General features: G+C 48.6%; 1 protein-coding gene across 5 annotated transcripts in view; it reads right to left on the bottom strand.

Annotated features, from left to right (window-relative positions):
* Positions 1-16008, bottom strand: part of plxna1b (plexin A1b) — a 159500-nt gene extending 143492 nt beyond the window's left edge. For 4 of the 5 annotated variants that reach the window (XM_040203497.2, XM_040203500.2, XM_040203499.2 and 1 more), the window contains exon 1: positions 15867-16008. The gene's annotated coding sequence lies outside the window, so the exon portion shown is untranslated. Of the gene's footprint in view, positions 1-15342; positions 15538-15866 lie in introns of those variants that run through there. The other variant, XM_040203498.2, reaches the window with a different exon arrangement.
* Positions 16009-18512: the final 2504 nt, after the last annotated feature.

Genomic DNA, 18512 nt, shown 5'->3' with positions numbered 1-18512 from the left:
CCTTCTCCCTAACCTGTAGCGTCAAACAATATGCAGCGCAAACGCACGCCACATTTAAGCATCTTCATGGAGGTGGCCATTAATTCCTACAAAGAGGAGGAGAATTTAAGTGCATGGAGGCGGCTTGACTTCAGTTCGGCGAGCCTTTATTTTGATTTTGGACACGAGTCAGTCAGTCACTAAAGAAGGGATATTGTGCAGTTACATATGGGGCTTAACAAGCCCCCGAGAACATGGAGCGTCTTTGTAGGGGGATGGAAGAAAATAAGAGACTGAGCACACAACCAAATCTCTGACATCACAATGGATTCCCGTGGTTGTGTGTGAATGCACGCCGACGGCCGGCCCGCAGAGGGGGGGGGGGGGGCTTGGGGGCAGACATGAGGAATAGGGGCCTGTTGGGTAGTTAAAGTTCATCCGTGTGCCCGTCCTAGACTAAAATAAGCTGCGGTTCCTCCTTGATTAGCAGACCAGTCCTAAGGGTCCTTGGGGATGAAGTACGTCAGTCTGACCCGCCGCCGCTCAGCCGAGACCCTGACCGCCGCCTCCTACTGCGAACATGACAGGACGTGCTGGGAAGCGAGGGAGCAGAGAGATGCGTGGAGTCTGTGAGCTGTACTTTGTGCAATACTTTCTTTGTCTCCTGTGGTTGTTGAAGTACGGCCGAGTATTTAAGTGAGTGAACACACACAACAAATGTGCACACACTTGGCTCTCTTGACAGGCATAAACCTCAACAAGTACAACAGTGAAACCGGATCGTGAAACCCATCTCCTGAAATGGTTACTAAAGTGCCCCCAGAACACCGGGCAGTTGATGCAGTGTTTGAAGAGGCCTAAGAGGCGCAGCATGCGTCCGCGACGATACCACAAGCAAAACCGCGGCCCGGCGGGTGAACACCAACATGCCGTTGCATGTAGCCATGGCTGTGCCTGTGACCGCCTGTGACCTCTGCGCATGCCCATTGCAGAGAAAGCACGCATGCATGCTGCTTGGGGGGGGGGGGCACGGAAGCAACACGGCAACCACTGCAACGAGTAAACAAATTGACAGACTTAAACCCGCCACACAGGATGAGGGGGGGGGGGCTTTTAGCACAGCGGCGCCGGAGGTGGGCGGGCGGCAGCGGCAGCTACTAATTAAGATTGGTCGGGCTGAACAGCTATAGTTAGGGCTACAGCTGCAGGGCTGAGGAGAACAGGGCAACAGGTCTGACACCGTGTCTCTGAGAGTGTGTGGGAGTGTTGCTCCTTGTAGCTTCGGGGGCCTGAAGGCCACAGGGCCCCACTTCAAGTCTCGCTGACTCAGATTGAACACAGCCCGAAGGGGAGGGAAGAGCCATTTGCTCTTTCCATGTGCTACTTTCTCTCCTTTTTCGCGTTCCCCTCGCGCCGCTTTCTGCGCCTCTTTTAGTTTCCCTTCCCTCGGCTTCACTTTTGCCACCAGTCCACCACGTGTGTCTCTTCCTCCCTCGTTCCTTCAATGATTCGATAAGCTTTGTTAGCGAACGCGTTTGAAGAGTAGAAGTGAGGATCAAAGCGGGATCAAAACAGGAAGTACGTTGGCTTTTAACGGTGAGCGACTGATTAAACACGTCCTTGACGGTGATACTCCAGTTGAATCGTTTCCTTTCCACTCGTGGAAACTCGATGTTCCCGTTCTCCCGCTGCGACCGGACTGAATCAAACTTGTTGAGCGGCTTTGGGAACGAGCAGCTGCGCTGGTTCAGTGTGTTACGTTGTGTTAAAAGAAGCAACAAAGATGACACATGTCAGGGCTTGCGTTACAGCTGGGATTTTCGACAACAATCCCGTCACACAATTATTATTTTATTTACTCTATGGTTGCCTCTAACAGAGTATGAATCCTCAGTTGTTTATAAAGAAAAGCTACAACAGTCTGATCGCTCAGAATAAAGGAAAACACTTCTACCATATTGAGATATCTAAACTCGGACTGACCCCCCCCTCCCGGCGCTCCAACCTCCGCCCGACTACAACCCCCCTCTCGTAGTCGTAAACTGACAAATGTATAGTTTGGAATAAGTGTGTGTTTGCCATCTCAAGCCAGGACCTGTACAGGGGTGTCTTCTTTTTAAGACATGTAATTGTGCTCCTACTTCAATCTAAAGCAAAATGAGTCAATAAGTGCTTGTATTAAAATAATTGGTGACCTTATTAGTATATATTAAAAGGGACCTAGAGACAGTCTAAGAGGCTTGGCCTTAGTTGTTTAGCGTACCAGCTAATCCTATTGTTGTTGTCTGCAGAGCATAAGTGCCCAGCTTGATATTAAATCCTTTTGTCTCTTTGTGTCTCATTTGCTGCCATCAGAGGCCTAGAGTCACAGTCCTTCACGTTTAAGCATTGACGAGTTTTGAAAGTCAAGTACGGGTCCTCAAGCATGCCGCGGACACACACTGATCACATCAAACCGTCCGGACGTGATGCCGGCTACCTATCAACTGAATCACTGCCCGGCCTCATTCCTGGCAACTCTCAACCGGCAAAGAATGCACAAGTGACGTTGTTGACATTTGGACGCTGTGAGTCGTGGGAAGGTTTACTGAAATCGGAAAGCTGGCATTCTCATCCTTAATGCTGACTTTGCTTCTTTCTAAGGGCGGCTGTTTTTCAGGCTACACAGAGACACACACTCACTCACTCCTTTGTGCTTGCCATCTAGTGTTAGGGGAGTGTGTCAGTTGTTTTTGTTCATTCCATTATCTGCTCCCTGATGTTTAGCTCTGCAACAATGGTCTGGCCTGGGAAAACCTGAACACCGGATGCGATCCTGTGTGTGTGTGTGTGCGTTTCCATAATTTCCATAACAAACACAACACAGCTTACTTTGTCACTCCTCAACCGTCGTCGTGCCGTCTCTGAGCCATGTGAACAGGACTGGTTAGTTTCCAGGAATTTTGGCTTTGTCGTCCGGCTGTTAAAGCACGTCAGGCAGGCAAAAAAAAACAGATAAGAGGAAAAACGGAGGTTGATTGCCTCCAGACTACGTATTTAAAATACATGATCTTAGCTGCCTGTGTGTGAAGAAAAAGAGTACTTTTTTCGTTTCCTACTACCCCACCACCCCCCGAGTTGTAAACTTAGGGGAAACACTGCAATTTGACATCATTTTCTATCCAACGAGCAAGAAAGCGCAGCATGCCACAGTCCTTTCATAAGGCAACAGACTCCAGTCTACCAAACCTTACCGGGTCACACTAGCTTTTGTAGCAATCCTATCTCCAAATCATTGACGTGACTGCAGGTGTCCTCTGAAAGCACCGATCAGACAAAGGGTCAGACCATGTAGAAAGCCCCCTGATTGTTCCCATCAGGAACTTAAGAGAGACCAACATGTCAATCATTGCCAACACGCCAATGTTACCAAAGACAGCCGATGTCGTGGAGTTGGAGAATTGTGACACCTCTGTTGGCTGCACTGTTATTCAGCCTTACCTTTAACCTACTGCGTCACCTGGGCTGCTAGCCAGCCGGCAGTAGTGATAACGCTCTCGTGGGAGTTTACCCATGAGGTTAACACGGATACAACAGATAGAGGAATGGGCCTTAACTACGGATCATAACAGAGTTAGTTAACCTTCCACGTGGCATAATGAGCGTGTGGAGCTAATGCGAGCGAGGGGACAGATCCATCAAGACTCGTTTCAAAGGACTCAGAGAACAGGCCGTGCCCATCCTCGCCTTGGCCCAGTGCCAGGCCCGCTCCGACACGGGAAGAGAGGGAAAGGGAGGGTGTTGAGAGCGCGCGTGTGCGAGGGGGCTGGGGGGGCAAACATTCCCCTGGCAGGATCCCCGGGACCTGGCGGAGGGCAGGGTTCAGCCGGTGAAGGAGAGGCTGCGTGCCCGGCAGTCAATTAGCGGCTCGCATTTACACAACAAATGGAGCTCCCACGGATTCTCCAGCGCTCTCACACACACAAATCGCTCTGTGAGTGTATCCACTCAGTGCTCATCGGCACACGCCGACGCAGGGTCAGAGAGATGGGGAGGGAGGAAGAGAAGGAAAGAGCGAGGGGCCAGCGATCTGCTGGAGTGGCACTCCACAAACACCAACTCCCCGGCTGTACGGGAAACATGAGCACAGCCGATCTCTACGGTGAAAAACCGCAGCTGTCAAACAGACACAGGAACTGCTTCTTATCGCATTTAGTAGACGGGAGGTTGGGGATAGCGGGAGAAGAGGTTGGATTTTGGTTGATTGTTGAAAAGCAAACTGTTTGTCCTTATTTGATGATATTGTAAAGCGGTTAAATGGATCACACCGGTGAAATGTCATTTGGCTTCTACCAGCAAAGCTCACAACCTCCCAGTGACTATACAGCAGCAGCAATATACAACATATCTAAACATGAGCTCACTCTGCCAAGGCTGACCAGAAAAATATTCATAACCTGCAACAAGTTGTCTTTGTCAGCGCAAACGCAATCACTTCTGGTAGCACAAGGGCCATGACCATCTTGATCATTTGGATCAATAAAGATCATCGAGTGGACGCCAACAGAAAGTTGTCGCCGGCGTGTTCGGAATGAACAGTTGGATCAAGGTTGGAAATATCCATAGCATAGATTGGAGATTGGCTGACCGGAGACAATCACTGTCTCTGTCTGTCTTTACTTCCCCTGCTCCTCTCAACCATCTGTCATCCTCTCCCATTGACATTCGGGTGAGAACTGCCTTGTCTGCAGACTGCATAACTGTCTGTGTGTGTGTGGGGGGGCTGCCAAAGTTAATGTGAGGAAGACATGGGTCTCTACCGCCGTTGATGAGGTCTTGTGAGGTGTTTGTGCGCGTCGCTCTGCCGTACGCCCTCTATACTCACTTCCTCCATTCATCTCCTTGCCCATACATCAATCCATCAGGGACAATTATTGGTGAAACGAGACCAGTGGTAAGTGGATGAGAGGTGACCCGCGCCATACAGCAATCAAACCAGTCTCGCTCTCGCTCTCTCTCCCCAACTGTCACCATTCCTTTCCCTCTCCCTCCAGCTGTGCTCTGAATAGGCCTTTAAATCACTCGGCCTGGCCCTTTGATTGGTTGACCTCTCTGCATGATTAAACAGCCATTTTCACCACATCCTCCGTAGGAGAGTGACAGAATGAGAAATCGAGTGAGGGGGGAGGACACGGACACACTGATAAAGAGGGCGAGCAAAGCCCAACCAGTGGTGGTGACAGGCATTTGGATCAGAGAATAAATATCGCAGGAAGAGAAAGTGCACGCCACAACGCTGACTGCGACCAGGCACATATCGCACAGGAAGTGGAACAAAAAGAAATGACTTTGACAACGACAGATTTGACAATTCATCCTTATCTCAATGCATTGCATCTCCTCTTGGCTAACTGATGTTTGTAGAGGACAATTATAGTTTGATCTGATTTATTGGTCAAACATCTGGCTAAGTGTCTGGTTGTCACGGATACTCACTCTTTAATTAAATGAGATTCACATCCCGTATAAATTATTTATGATTGAAGTCAATTCAATCAAGTAAAATGTCCATAAAGGTGGTAATTTGATAAACATGGTTTGTACAAGATACAAGTGTCCCAAATTGGTATTCATTTTTAAAGTAATAAATCAGTATTTTAATATCAGAACTTACAATTCAAAACTTTCCAATGCAGCAGTCATACTCAAAATCCAGTTATTTGGCATCATTTACATCTGAATTTAATAGATTTTATCACCGATGCTCGACAGCGGTGGGTTTGGGCCTGATATCTGATGGAGCTCCGCTGCATCGCTACACTGACTCCATCTCACAGTCATGTGGGGCAGCTAACAAGACATCGCCGGGTAGCAATCATCATTGCAGCGGCCAGCAGACCGTAACACTAACTCCCTGACATCACAAATAGTGGGAGAGTTTCATTTCCTCCTCTTCCCTGAAGCCAAACTTCTGGTTCGATAAAACCGCCGCCCCCTCGTAACATCTGTTTGGCTTCCAAATAAAAAAAAAAAAGCCGTAAAGCCGGTGTGGCACAAGCAACAGCAGCTGTTCCAACGCGCCGATCGGGGCCTTAATTAGAGTTTGACTCAGTATCTCTGACTTTTTGTCGTCCCCCCCCCCTTTCTCTGTCTCTCCGCCCCCCACCACCACAACCACACACACACAAACTTCTCTCTGCAACATTTAGCATTCTTTGGTGCCTTGTTGCCGCTTCAGCGTTAGCAAACGCTGCCAAGTTCCCTCCCTTCCCTCCTCTGTTGTCTTCTTCTTTCCCCTCGGTCGTATCTGGCCGAGGTAGCGGGCTCTGGCGTCGTTTTGTTTCCCTTTTCTCCGATCCCGCCCCGACAGAGAAGCTAAAACGCACAAGGCTTTTATGTCGATTGCAGCTACATGCAGACTGGGAGCCGGGCTACTTTTGAAAAATTTGTCTGTGTTGTGGCCAAGTTTGACTTCGGCAATCAGATTGCCGAGGGCAGGGCGAGGTGTGCCTCTTGAATGAGCTCGAAATGAGCTAAAAACTGCTCGTGGCGTGTTTAGAGAACGGCACATGGCTTCGAAACGTGTCTTATTTAGCAGTTTGAGGGAAGGAAAAGTCATGTTTTTAAGCATCATGTTTAAAGTCAATTGTCCCTAGGCGCGTTTCAGCTGGCTGATGCCTCTGCTTTCTAAAACGTAACCTTATCTGCCTCATTTGTCCGCTCTAAAATTAGCTTTAATGCCATTGTTTTAAAGCCGCACTCAACATTCAGCGTTGCCTCGAGTGCCAGTTGTACAAACACTATCTGGCATGTGTCAGAGGGCAGGCACAGACAGTCCGCTGGTACACCAGGGGGCCGTGTCACGCTGATCTCAAGAGCCAAATGAGGTCACACTCGGGAACAGCGGATCAACCACAACAGCCACATTTCTCAAAAAGCGCCTGGAACGACGGCACATTCCGGCACGGCAGCAGGATGGCCGCCGAGAAAAAAAAAAGACTCGGTAGAGAAAGGAAGTGGCTCCTCCCAGCCGCCACGCATCCGCACATCCCACAAGTCACAGGTTACACACTCCATTTCATTAGAGATGTGATGGCCCGACGAGGGCTGACTGGTATCGCCCACTTGCTGCTTCAGTCGCATCGGCCGCCACCGCCGCCCCAGAAACATGGACAGGACACACTCGCTGGGACAAATGGCGGAGAACAGCGACGAGCAACTGACCTAGATGCTCTTCTCTTCACGCTATGTGACAGCTCCTGGTGGGGGGAGAGGAGGCCGGGGGTCAGAGGTCACCGAAAACAACTGAAGCCAGCATGGGATGTCAACGTGGAGATCGCACTGACGCTCCACCTAAACAACCCTCCCCCATGGCGTGGCAGTAGCTCAGAGGTTCACCCGGCCTCTCTCCACCTTTAAAGTAGGGATCAGTCTAACCTTTGACCTCCCCCTATCCCACCCCTCCTCTTGGTTTGGAGGCCTTCTCCTCCTCCTGTTATTTCTGGTTACAATCAACACCCCACCCCCTTGCCGTCGGCCGGCCATTGTCTGGCCTCAAGTACTTATTCCCAGAGCTCCCCAGCTCTGCTTCCCTCCCCTCCGCAGGGGGGCTGGAGGGGAGACACGACTTAAAAGCACCCCCGGACACGGCGTTGCAGTAACCCAGGTCTGCAAAAAGAATTAGGCTGAGCAGTCGCCGATGTTCTACACAACATGCCGCCGAGTGGTTTTCTCCTTAACGAGCTTTGTGAGGGAGGACGGGGAAAGTTTTACAGCTCTTGTGCACATGTTTCCACTGAGGGAAGAGAGAGAAGAGGGGGGGGGGGGGGGGGAACGGCCCTTCAAACTCTATGTAAAGATGTTGATGTGAGAAAGAGGTTGAGCTGTAGGCCGAGAGAAAAGCAACGTTGTGTTCGAGGCCCTTTTGCATTAAACCACCCACGACCGAAGGGCAGATGTTATCGTTGGCGTTTTGCTGCCACCAAACCGTGAAAAGTATTTGCATTGATTTGCTGGAAAGGAGGGTGTGTGTGTGTGTGTGTAGCATGACTTGGTAACTGTAGCGCTTGCGGGTAGAGAAAAGTCCCGTGTACCTGCGTCTATGGTCGACATGCTATGTGGTGGCACAATGCCAAAGCACAATGGAGGCTGACATGGCGGGCTACTCATCCCTCCGCTCTCTTTAACCCTTTGAGAGGAGCACAAAAGACGGCTCTGACAAAGAGGCCGGGGAATGAAAATGAGGCTGTTAAGGAAGGAGGTGTAGGATCATCTTTGCTGGTTCAACACCGTCTAAAAGGGGAGTTTCAGACTTCATTTGTGATTTGACAACTTGAATTGGGCTCCGTTGTTAACATGGGCCAAAGGATGCCAGGAATCCAAAATATTTCTCCGGGACCCAACACTGTGATTAGGCCCGCCGGGTAAGCTCCCTGTTCCTGCTACCAAGAGGAACAGGGAGCTGTTTTCTCCTCAATAACAATTTTGTGGTTAAACGTCTGTCGCTGTTGTCGACAGCGATCATTTTTAATCTAGGAGACGGTTTCAAATAAAATAAGCCAGCTTTCAGTCAGAGCTTAGTGAAGTTTTGAGTCGGCTCCTAAACCCGAGATCCCTCTTGGCCCTTCGGTGTAAACGTGGCTACGGAGAGTTAAATATGGAGAGGTGAGAGGCTGGGAAGTGCTCCAAAGTGGTTTAGAGCTAAAGCTACTCCAAACCTACCCTCCTTTTTGCAGCTGAAGTGGGATCGCATGGTGGATTTGCAAAGGACGAAAATGTTTTATTTTTTCTTCTTCTTTATTGACTGGCTTTCCGTCAAGTCAAACGCACCAGCCAACATCTAAAGAGAGCGAGGCACTTAGAGGGAAAAACTGAGTGATAAACAAAATGAATAACTGAGTACTTAATTCCATCTGGTAAACACGCATGCAGGTGCTGACACCAGAGTGTGCGGTTTAACAGCCGTGCAGCCCGCGTCCATGTGCACGCACCAAAAGAAATACAAACCGATACCAACAGCCAGAGCGAGGGAGTGAGGGGAGCGATCCTGGCACACACTTTCTCTATGTCCGCCGCCTCAGGGACGACATCACCTCACCGCTGACCTCTCTGGAACAAGTCGCCCTTCCCTTCCGCTAACACGGGGGTTCTTCGCTGACTGGTCCGCAACACAGACACAGCAAAGGAGGATGGGGAGGGGGGGTAGACAGGCAGCTAGTGGATTTATGGGCTTGCCCACGGCCATGCTTTCCCTGGGCAAGTGGCTCTCTTAAAAAGGCCCGCCTACTATTAGTCTTATTTACAGAGCCGGGGAGAACAGACTGCCTGAATTATTTAAGTTTTCCCTTGGTAAATACAACACTAACCAGGAGGGTGCGTGTATGTGTGTGTGCAGGAAAGGGGGAATGAAGAAGTGGCAGCACAAACTGAGAAGGGGAAAGCAATTATGAAGTACTGCACCATTAACATTAATCACAACAATAAATGGCTACGTGCCTGTGTAAACTCTCCCGTTTCATCTTCTCCACAGTGGGGTGTTACCTTACATGCCACACGACGAGGACCACGGACACACACACACACACACACACACACAGATAGCATCCCGCGTACGGTCCTGTGTACAGTGCACACTGTGGAAGCACGGCGTATCTCAATGCAAAGGCACACAACACTGTCTCTCTCACACACACACAGTGCGCCGTCTCCTCTCTCACACAGTGGTTCTCATTAACAACCCAAACATGCCTGAAGAGGCAGACAGACTCTAGTGAGCACGGTAAACAACCAGTAGGCTCCATCATCTGAACTGAGGCTGAGATTTCAGCATCAGAGACACACACTTTATGCAGTTGATATTGACAGGCTGGACCAGATACAATACACTCAATGATCACATTATTTTGTCCACTGAACCAGTGGAAATCTGGTGATCTTTGCTGGTGGGGAACGTAGGAAGGTAAGGAACCTAGGTGAGTTATGGCCCTCGACAGCATCCCGACATTTTAGGACAATGTTTCATATAAACGTCAACTTGGAAGCAAAGGATCGCTAATTACAGGTCATTTAGCTGACGCTTATATCCAAAGCGACTTACATTGCATTTTTGCTCAGGGACACTTCGACAAGGGACATGGAGCAGCCGGGGCTCGGACCGCCAACCTCGCAGTTCCCGACGCACCCTCTCTACCCCTGCACCATGCCGACCCGATCACTAGAGACCTTCCTCTGGTGGATTCCTTACACACTATAGCCAGCGTTTGTACTGATTATCATAAAAAATACAAAAAACTGAGTTGACTTTGTCACAAATGACGTCTGATAATACAAAAAACTACATCCCCTCCACATTTTGAAAATGGATGGAATGTGTGTTAGAAACAGTATCACATCCGTAGGAACCAAATCACATGACTCACGCTAAAATTTTATTTTGGCAATTCTGAAACTGTGAAACTCATGAGGAGGCTTCACAACTGATCTGATTCTGACTTTACAGATACTAAGCAAGAAAACAAGGAGAAAAGGGAAAAAATGGCCACCTTCCTTTTCATCTGCACACAAGCAGTAAAATTAAAGAACAGTGCTGATGAGTTGTTGGCCTTGTGTTACAGGAAGGAGCTGCGTCTTCCTGATCGATAGCCGGTCCCAACAAGCGGAGCCATTTCCTTTCTTACGTCCACGTAAATCGAGGACCCGAGCTGCCTGTCTGAGTCCGTGCGGGCGGACGGAATGCTGACGGGAGCATTGGCATGCCGAGCAGGAAACCTCATACGCCGAGGCCGCGCCCACAAGTGGGATTTATAAGGTCGCCGGGTCAAAAGGTGGCACCGCGGGCCCCACGCTTGGACCTTCAAGCAGAACCACCGGGATCAACTGGGCCACAGTGCCAACGCGACAGACGACAGTGCGCCTTTGTTTTTGGGAGAGATGCCCGTTCTACACATTACGAGAGATTTTCAATTTGCTTCTTCAACAAGAAGAGCTGCTGTCAATAAAGCGAAATGCCTGGGAAACAGTGAACAAGGTCCCCGTGTCCTCCTTCAGCCACTCCCGTCACTCTGCTTTACATGTCGTCCAAACTAATCAACAGCTCTTTGCACGAAAGGAGGCCATGTAAATGTGGCTCCCCAACAGTCAGTCACTGGAGTCAGAATGTATTTTCAATTTGCAGACAGTTTTGCACCCTTTTTTTAAAAACTGTCTCAACTGCAGATTTTTTCTTCTTCTACTCCAAGTCGACTTGAGTGGCCTTTTTAGTGCCTGCCTCAAAAAGCGCCCCCCCCCCTCGTACCCGAGCAGCTGTCACTTTCAGCGGGCACCGTGGAGGACGGATGCGGGGGAGGGGTCCTTTGAAGGGAATGGTTAAAAGTGGGCGATAAAAATAAACTGGGAGAGAGGAGAAAATTAATTATACATAACACACAGTTCACTCGGATGAGCACAGAAGAGACGGAGAAACTAAGGTTGCTTCACTCAAAAGGAAGAAAGAAGAATACACCTCGCTCTGCCACCACGGGAGGTCAGACTCAGAATTTGGCTGCAAGTGAGGAACGCGACAACGAAGGTCGAGCATCAAACAACACAGACGAGGCTTTCATTTCACATTGTACACACACACACACACACACACTCGCTTCATGCACCTTCTCCAAGTCGACGCGTTCCCTGGGACCCAAACACAACTGCCGGGCCTGAGCGCACTCCCTGTCTTGAGAATGTGATTGGGCTTGCAGATGAGTCTTTAAAATCACTTGTGATTGGCACTGATTAGGATTTATGCCGCCGGGCCCACCTGCGAGCTCGCCTCTTGATGTGATTCGTAATGCGCCGGCACTTTGCGGTTCAACACCGCCCACTGACTCTCAATCCCGGCTTCTTATTTGGGCCAAATGGAGGTCATTCCGATTTGAGCAGTCAGTCAAGACGGCCCCGCCAGGTATTGGCGAGTGAGTTTATTTCATATTAAGGCCTGTCGGCTGGAGAGGTGTTAGCACCATGAGAGCTGTGTGTGTGTGTGTGTCTCTCTATAACAGGGCCTTCGGGTAGAGCCCTGCTGCTGGTCCCTCTTTAGTGCGTTTTAATATTGTTGCTGCTTTGTAGCTCCCTCGCTGCAGGGCGCCACACAAACCCCAGAGACCAAGAAAAAACACTCAGAGAGAGAGAGAGAGAGGATGGGAAAAGGATGGAGAGGTGACAACACAGAGAATCGGGAGAGAAACCAGGACGGAAAGAAGTAAAAACCCAAGCAGGATCTTGAAAAGAGGTGTTGGAGAAAAACAAGAGAACCAAGCAAAACAGTCTGGGAGCGCAGCGCCGGCAACACGGCTAACCTCTTTAGCAAGACTGACACAAATGAAAAGTTATGTAATAAAAACACAGCATCTCCGTTGGCTATGATATGAAAGCTGATGCATCACGGCGCCGCCGTGCCAAGGAGGCCTCTGCGTACCCGACACTCTCACGCATAAACCCTGTAGTGGTTCCTCTTGCACTCGCAGTGAATTCTTCTGCATGCACCGAGCCACGGGAGACTAGCAATCCCCTTGGAAATGTACCGGAGACACAGTTGAAAGTTAGGAGGAGAGTCTGGACACAGAGAGAGAGAAGCAGAGGATGACGAGGGAAGAGACGAGACAAAGAGACGAATGAACGAAAAGACTGGAGGCAAGAAGAACGGCAGAGAGAGAGGAAGTGCCTAAACATGAGGTTCTCATGCTGGTGAAGAAAGTCCAGCGGTAAGGGAAAATGGAAAAGATTTTGCAGTGCAGCCACACACACACACACACACACACACACACACACACACACACACACACACACACACACACACACACTGTGAACACAGTACATATATCTACTACTGGCGGGAAAGCAATGAATCACAGTGAAAAATACAATTATGCTCATCAAGTCCTATTAAACAGTTCAGATGATGCAGAACAGTAGCATTTCCCTCCAACTGAGAAAGACCATTGCGAGAAATAATTTCTTCTCCTTTAATTTGATATATATATATATATATATATATATATATATATTTTATAAATAAATGATATAATACACACAACAAGACTAGTTATTTGGGGAGCCAAGTGGCAGTTCTCACTTGAGCTCTTCTGGTCTTCCTCCATCTGAGATCTAATTAGACCTTGAATACGCCAGTCACTGAAAGGTCCCGAGGAATGCGATGGGGGGGGGGGAGTGGGGGCGGGATCGCACAAAGGCAGGACCGGCGGGGTGCAAAGTGCACGTCAGCTTGAATTCCAAAGTTTGAACATCACAGATTTACCCTTCACGGCAGCAGCCGGACGGGACGGGGCAGACTTTCAAAATGCATGACACCGCTGCATATGGTGGGGCAGATTTTTATCATAATTGGGGAAGATTGAGGCAAATTGCTGGTCATTTTCTGGCTGGGTTGCCAGCTTTCATGTGAAATACCATGCAAGGCCGCCGTTTTACCCCCCCCCACACACACAAATTAAATCTGTGGCTCTCAGCTGTAAAAGAAACATTGGCCAAATTACCTGTTTCAGACTTCATGAGCAAATACAGAATCCCTTTGGGTTCATTTCTAAAGCATTGCATTAAGACATACATCACTTTATTTAATACTCTGCGCTATTTGCAAGTTTGCTGTGTTGTGTTAGATTCTTAATAAAGTTAGAAAAAAACATTTACGGCAAACCAATGATCATGAAGACACTCATTTAACGTTGGACATGGAACATGGAATCTGCATGTCGCTAAATGGCAAACTAAGATCGGCTTGTGCCATTCTGAAGGAGGATCCTACCGGACCACAGACCACTGCAACCTGCCGTTCTGCCAAGGAACCTGCCAAAAACCACTGCAACCTGCCGTTCTAACAAAGGAGCCTACCACCGACCACTGCAACCTGCCGTTCTAACAAAGGAGCCTACCACCGACCACTGCAACCTGCCGTTCTGACAAAGGAACCTGCCACCGACCATCGGAACCTGCCGTTCTGACAAAGGAACCTGCCACAGACCATCGGAACCTGCCGTTCTGACAAAGGAACCTGCCACAGACCATCGGAACCTGCCGCTCAGACAAAGGATCCTGCCACCGACCACTTTTTTTTGCAGTAGCACCGGCGCTACTGCAAAGAGTTCGGTCTCCATTACCGCCGCTCCTGGCCCTCGTTCACACACTGGTGTGAAGTCAGGATCTGGGTGGAAGGAGTCGGGTGCACCTCCACTGTGCGGCTGGCGGCCTGTCAGTCCTTCGTGGAATGATTTAAAGCCGTGGGACTGGGCACCGGCTCTTAAACAAACACTCACGTCACGGTTCACATCCCGCATCATTTAAATGGGAACCCGCTGCCCACCGCATTTAACTGTCAATAAGGAGCTGCCGCTTGACTGGGCTGAGGGACAAAAAGAAAAAATGGGTCAAGTCACTTCTGATAAAGAGTTACCACGTTAGTCACGTGACGCCCGTGTCCTGTGGGGGTGTTGGGGTGGTGCCAAAGGATACATCCATCAACGCTGCCATGTCTGTATCAACTACTAAATACAAACCAGGACTCCCTTCATATTTCAGTGATTATTTGTTTTAGAGGGAAGGGGAGGGGGAGTGATGGGCTGCAGTCTGGTCCCCCCCCCCCCCCCCACTCACCCATCAAAATAGGTTAAAATGATGTCCCTTACTCTTCTAATATGATTTATGAATCCACAATCCGTGGGTCACTAGCGCGCGGGGGTCGGCGTGGGAAGTGTAATTTGATTTTATTTTTTTATTTTTTTCTAATACTAAAAAGGGGAAAGAACTGAGGAGAATCCGATGGAGCAATGAGAGCATTTTGAATAGCTTGACAAGCAATGCGCACTCTACACACCCACAGACAGCACTCACAAAGCGCCTCTCGTTCGTTAGCACGTTAACGCGCCTTTCACACCACGCCGACGCAATTTACAATTCATTCAAAGCTAATAGCTCAATCGATTGCTTTTCTTCTAAAGCGAGCACCCAGAGGAGAAATCACACACACACACCTCCACCCTTAGAGGTCCGTTTAGGAAAGCCTATGCAGGGTCGGTACAAGTGTAAAGAACAAATAAACAAGAACGAGGTGGGGGGGGGGGGGGGGTTAAATCCACGCAGCCTCCACGGACTATTCATCCGCGCGTGAGCGTCGGGGCGGCGGGTACCTGAGCCCGCGGGTGTGCGTGTGCTGCCGTTGCCTCTCCCGAGGCGGTGCAACAGCCACACGCACCCTCCGCCGGCTCGGTACCCGCACCGGTAGCTTGTATTTTATTAGAAAAAACTCCACATGTTACTCGTGCGGCGAAGAACTCCCAAATGAGGAAAAGTCGCTTTCTTTTTACTGTGGCCGGAGTCAAACCAGACAAAACTCACCTCGCGCTGCACCAAATCCGGGTTACTTGCAAAAAATAGTTCGCTCCCCGGGTGCGAACCACGAAATTATTCAGTAAGATATGTTCGAATTAATTTAATTAGTTCGTTAAATCGCCGTTCGGCGTCCAGACCATCCGCAGTTTGTTGCGGATCGATCCGACTGGTGGTCACACCGGAGTGCGCGTTCAACACCGCGCAACCACACGCACACACACACAAGCGCGCCCATTACTGGATATCGGAGGAACTCTACGGTTCCTCTTCGTGCCCGTTTCACTGCAACCAAAACCAAGGCTGGAGGCTCGAGCTCTTCAAACTCGTGAGGGAAACCAGACGCCCGAGAGCGGAGAAGAAGCAAGTGGGGGAGGACGGGGGGGCGACGGAGGGAAACAACGACAAACTCCCCGCACAGAGCAATGGAGAGACAGAAACAAATATTTAAGCCGGCTCCCTACAAACCGCCGCTCCTTACACGTGAAAAATAAAAAAACAAAATCCTTCGCCGCAGTTTCCACGGTACTTACAGGTTCAAGTGATCCGGAGGTTAGATATCCTTTCCATGGTTTTAAATTCCAAAACTTCGGGACATTCCACTGTGGTCACGGAGCGGCGGGGCTCTCTCTCCGGCGGCTCCCTACGCGTGAATGGAGAGGAGAGGAATGCAACTCCGGCTTCAGGAGGAGGGAGGAGGCGCTCCGCTGCTGCAGTACCGCACGTGGCCTATAGAGGGCGGCCCCGGGCCGACGGGGACACGTGGGAGACACGCATTTCATTCATTCGCACAAATAATTTATTTCATGTAATGGACGCGCGCATGGACTCGGCTCCATTATCTATTGGTTTGGTTAAGTTATTATTGAAGATGACTTATGTCAGTCATATGTTATTGCGATGAATTCATGATATGGTCTGAGATATTATATTATTTTCTGTACAGTGAAGTTCAAGATTTTTAAAATATCATCATAATGCCTAGACTGTAGTGTACAATATAAAACGGAGTTCTCTTTCAGTTATATTCCAACCTGAAGCTAATCTAAATAAGTCAATCATAGACATTGTTAATGTGTACTACCAATCCAACAACAGTTAACAGAATCATCTTTGTTGTCATTGTGATCCAAAGGGCGTGTTGTGGTCTACAGGCTATTGTTGGGAGGGGGAGGGGTGAAAACAAATATTTGCTGGACAAATGAGTGCTATTGGTAGCGAGAGTAAAGCTAGTTTAGCTAGGAGGCAGAATATTGGACACATGCAGGTTAAATCAGAAAACATCAACGCAAAATATGTACTGAATCGTGTTTGAAATATAAACTGCCCTGGGAGATCTTGGAAGACGTGTTTGGATGTGAGTTCCCCAAAACAAGACGGGCTCCTTAATTAAATGAGGAGGCCCCGGGCCTGGCTGTCACATCCCCTCAGCTGACACATTCCCACTGACTAACTTGCACTCAGGTTGACAGATTTTGGATACAAGCTGCGCCCGTGAGGCCATCCAACCAACTTTTAAATCTCCCTAATTTCTTATGAAAAGACCGTTAAAGTGACTTTGAAAGCTCAATTTCAGTATTCATCACGCAGTCAATGACTAACCTGAGCCGGGACAAATTGCGTTTTGGGCACTGTTCCACGTTATCTCTGCGGCAAGGAAGCTTTTGGTATAACTGAGCTATTCAAACAGGCAGCTCAGGTTACCAATTGCACTCAGGAGAGCAGAGAGCAAGATCTGGCAATAACCACACCACCTGGCCCCGTACTCTGAGTGTGTGTGAGGGAGCGTGTGTGTGTGTCTGTGTGTGTTTCAGAGAGGTAGTGTATATTTGATTGAGACGGACAAAGACATTTGTGTGTGTTATGTGCATAAAAGAGCAGCTGAATTTGCAGCACTTGCCAGGACATTTCCCCACGGTCTCTCACACCACCCAGCAGTCAATAGTTTCCAAAAGCCCACTGTTTGCCATTAGAAATGGTTGGTTTTGCCATAGTACTGCTGAGAGATTAGGACTCACTTACCATGTGAAAGGCCTCTGGACAAAGCGGCTCCCTATCATGCACTTAAACACTAACACATTGATTAGCTCGGAGTTAGTGTGGTTTGCGTCCATCCAGTTCCTCTTCAGGCCCACTGTAAATTCTCATGGGAATATTTTCAAACAGAATAAAATGCATCCGACTGAGCACAACATTATTTCTGTGCAAGCCAGGATGAAAAGACATGCATGCAAAATGGACTCTGTTTCCTTTCTGTTGAACCCAGTTGTATTTTAACGTAGCGAATTATAATACAGCCACAATAAAGACACAGCAACCGACATGTGCTTTAATAAAACGGTTCTCCTTTTCTATATACTTGTTGAAGGTGTTTTTTCTTAAAGAGACAGATTAATCCTGGCCGTCATGATTTGACTAGACAGTGCACAGGACGAGCAGCTTGGGCTGAAAGCACAGAGAATATTAAATAAGGGCGTGCATGGCAGTTTGGTGGTTTGCTGCTGGTTTGCTCTCTATTTGCCTTTTTCTTTCTTATCCATGCACTATTAATGGGACTGTGTTTGGCAAAAAGAACAAACATATAAAGTGAAGACAGAGATACAATAACTGACTGATCAGAGAGAAAAGAGTCCCAGTTGCCGTTGGAAAGAACACAGTGAATACACAAACCGAAATCTGTGAAGACACACACACACACACACACATATGTTCACATAGAAACAACAAAATAAGGATGTGTGTGTTAGTGCAGTGCAACCACAAACAAAGAAACGTGTTTTCTTTAGCCTTTTTATCTACACTGTCGACACATCCACATTCTCCTAAAAATATGCAAAACACAGGTGGATACTGCTTTTATGATGTAAAAATTAAGTTAACAGTGATAACAAATAAACCGGTACTAATGCGCCCTTTAAACAAACTGATGTTTTAACCCCCATACCTGACAGATGACCAGCGTTTGTTTTTCACCAGTGGCATCGCTTTTACTGCCCATGAAACTTGATCCTTCTTTCTCAAAAGGGAAAAAAAAAAAACATCTGATCTGTGCTAATTATTTGAAAGTAAGCAGTTTTAGCCAGCTGGTGAAGTGCAGCTCCTGTGGCCGTGTAGCCTGAGGTGGCGTAGCTCTAACTGAACAGGTGATGACTCATTGATTGGATAACAACAAGATGGCT

This window comes from Gasterosteus aculeatus, chromosome 17 (assembly GCF_964276395.1).
Source record: "Gasterosteus aculeatus chromosome 17, fGasAcu3.hap1.1, whole genome shotgun sequence".
Classification (NCBI taxonomy): Eukaryota; Metazoa; Chordata; class Actinopteri; order Perciformes; family Gasterosteidae; genus Gasterosteus; species Gasterosteus aculeatus.
Note: the sequence above shows the minus strand (reverse complement) of the source record. Positions and strands in the feature narration are given on the sequence as shown.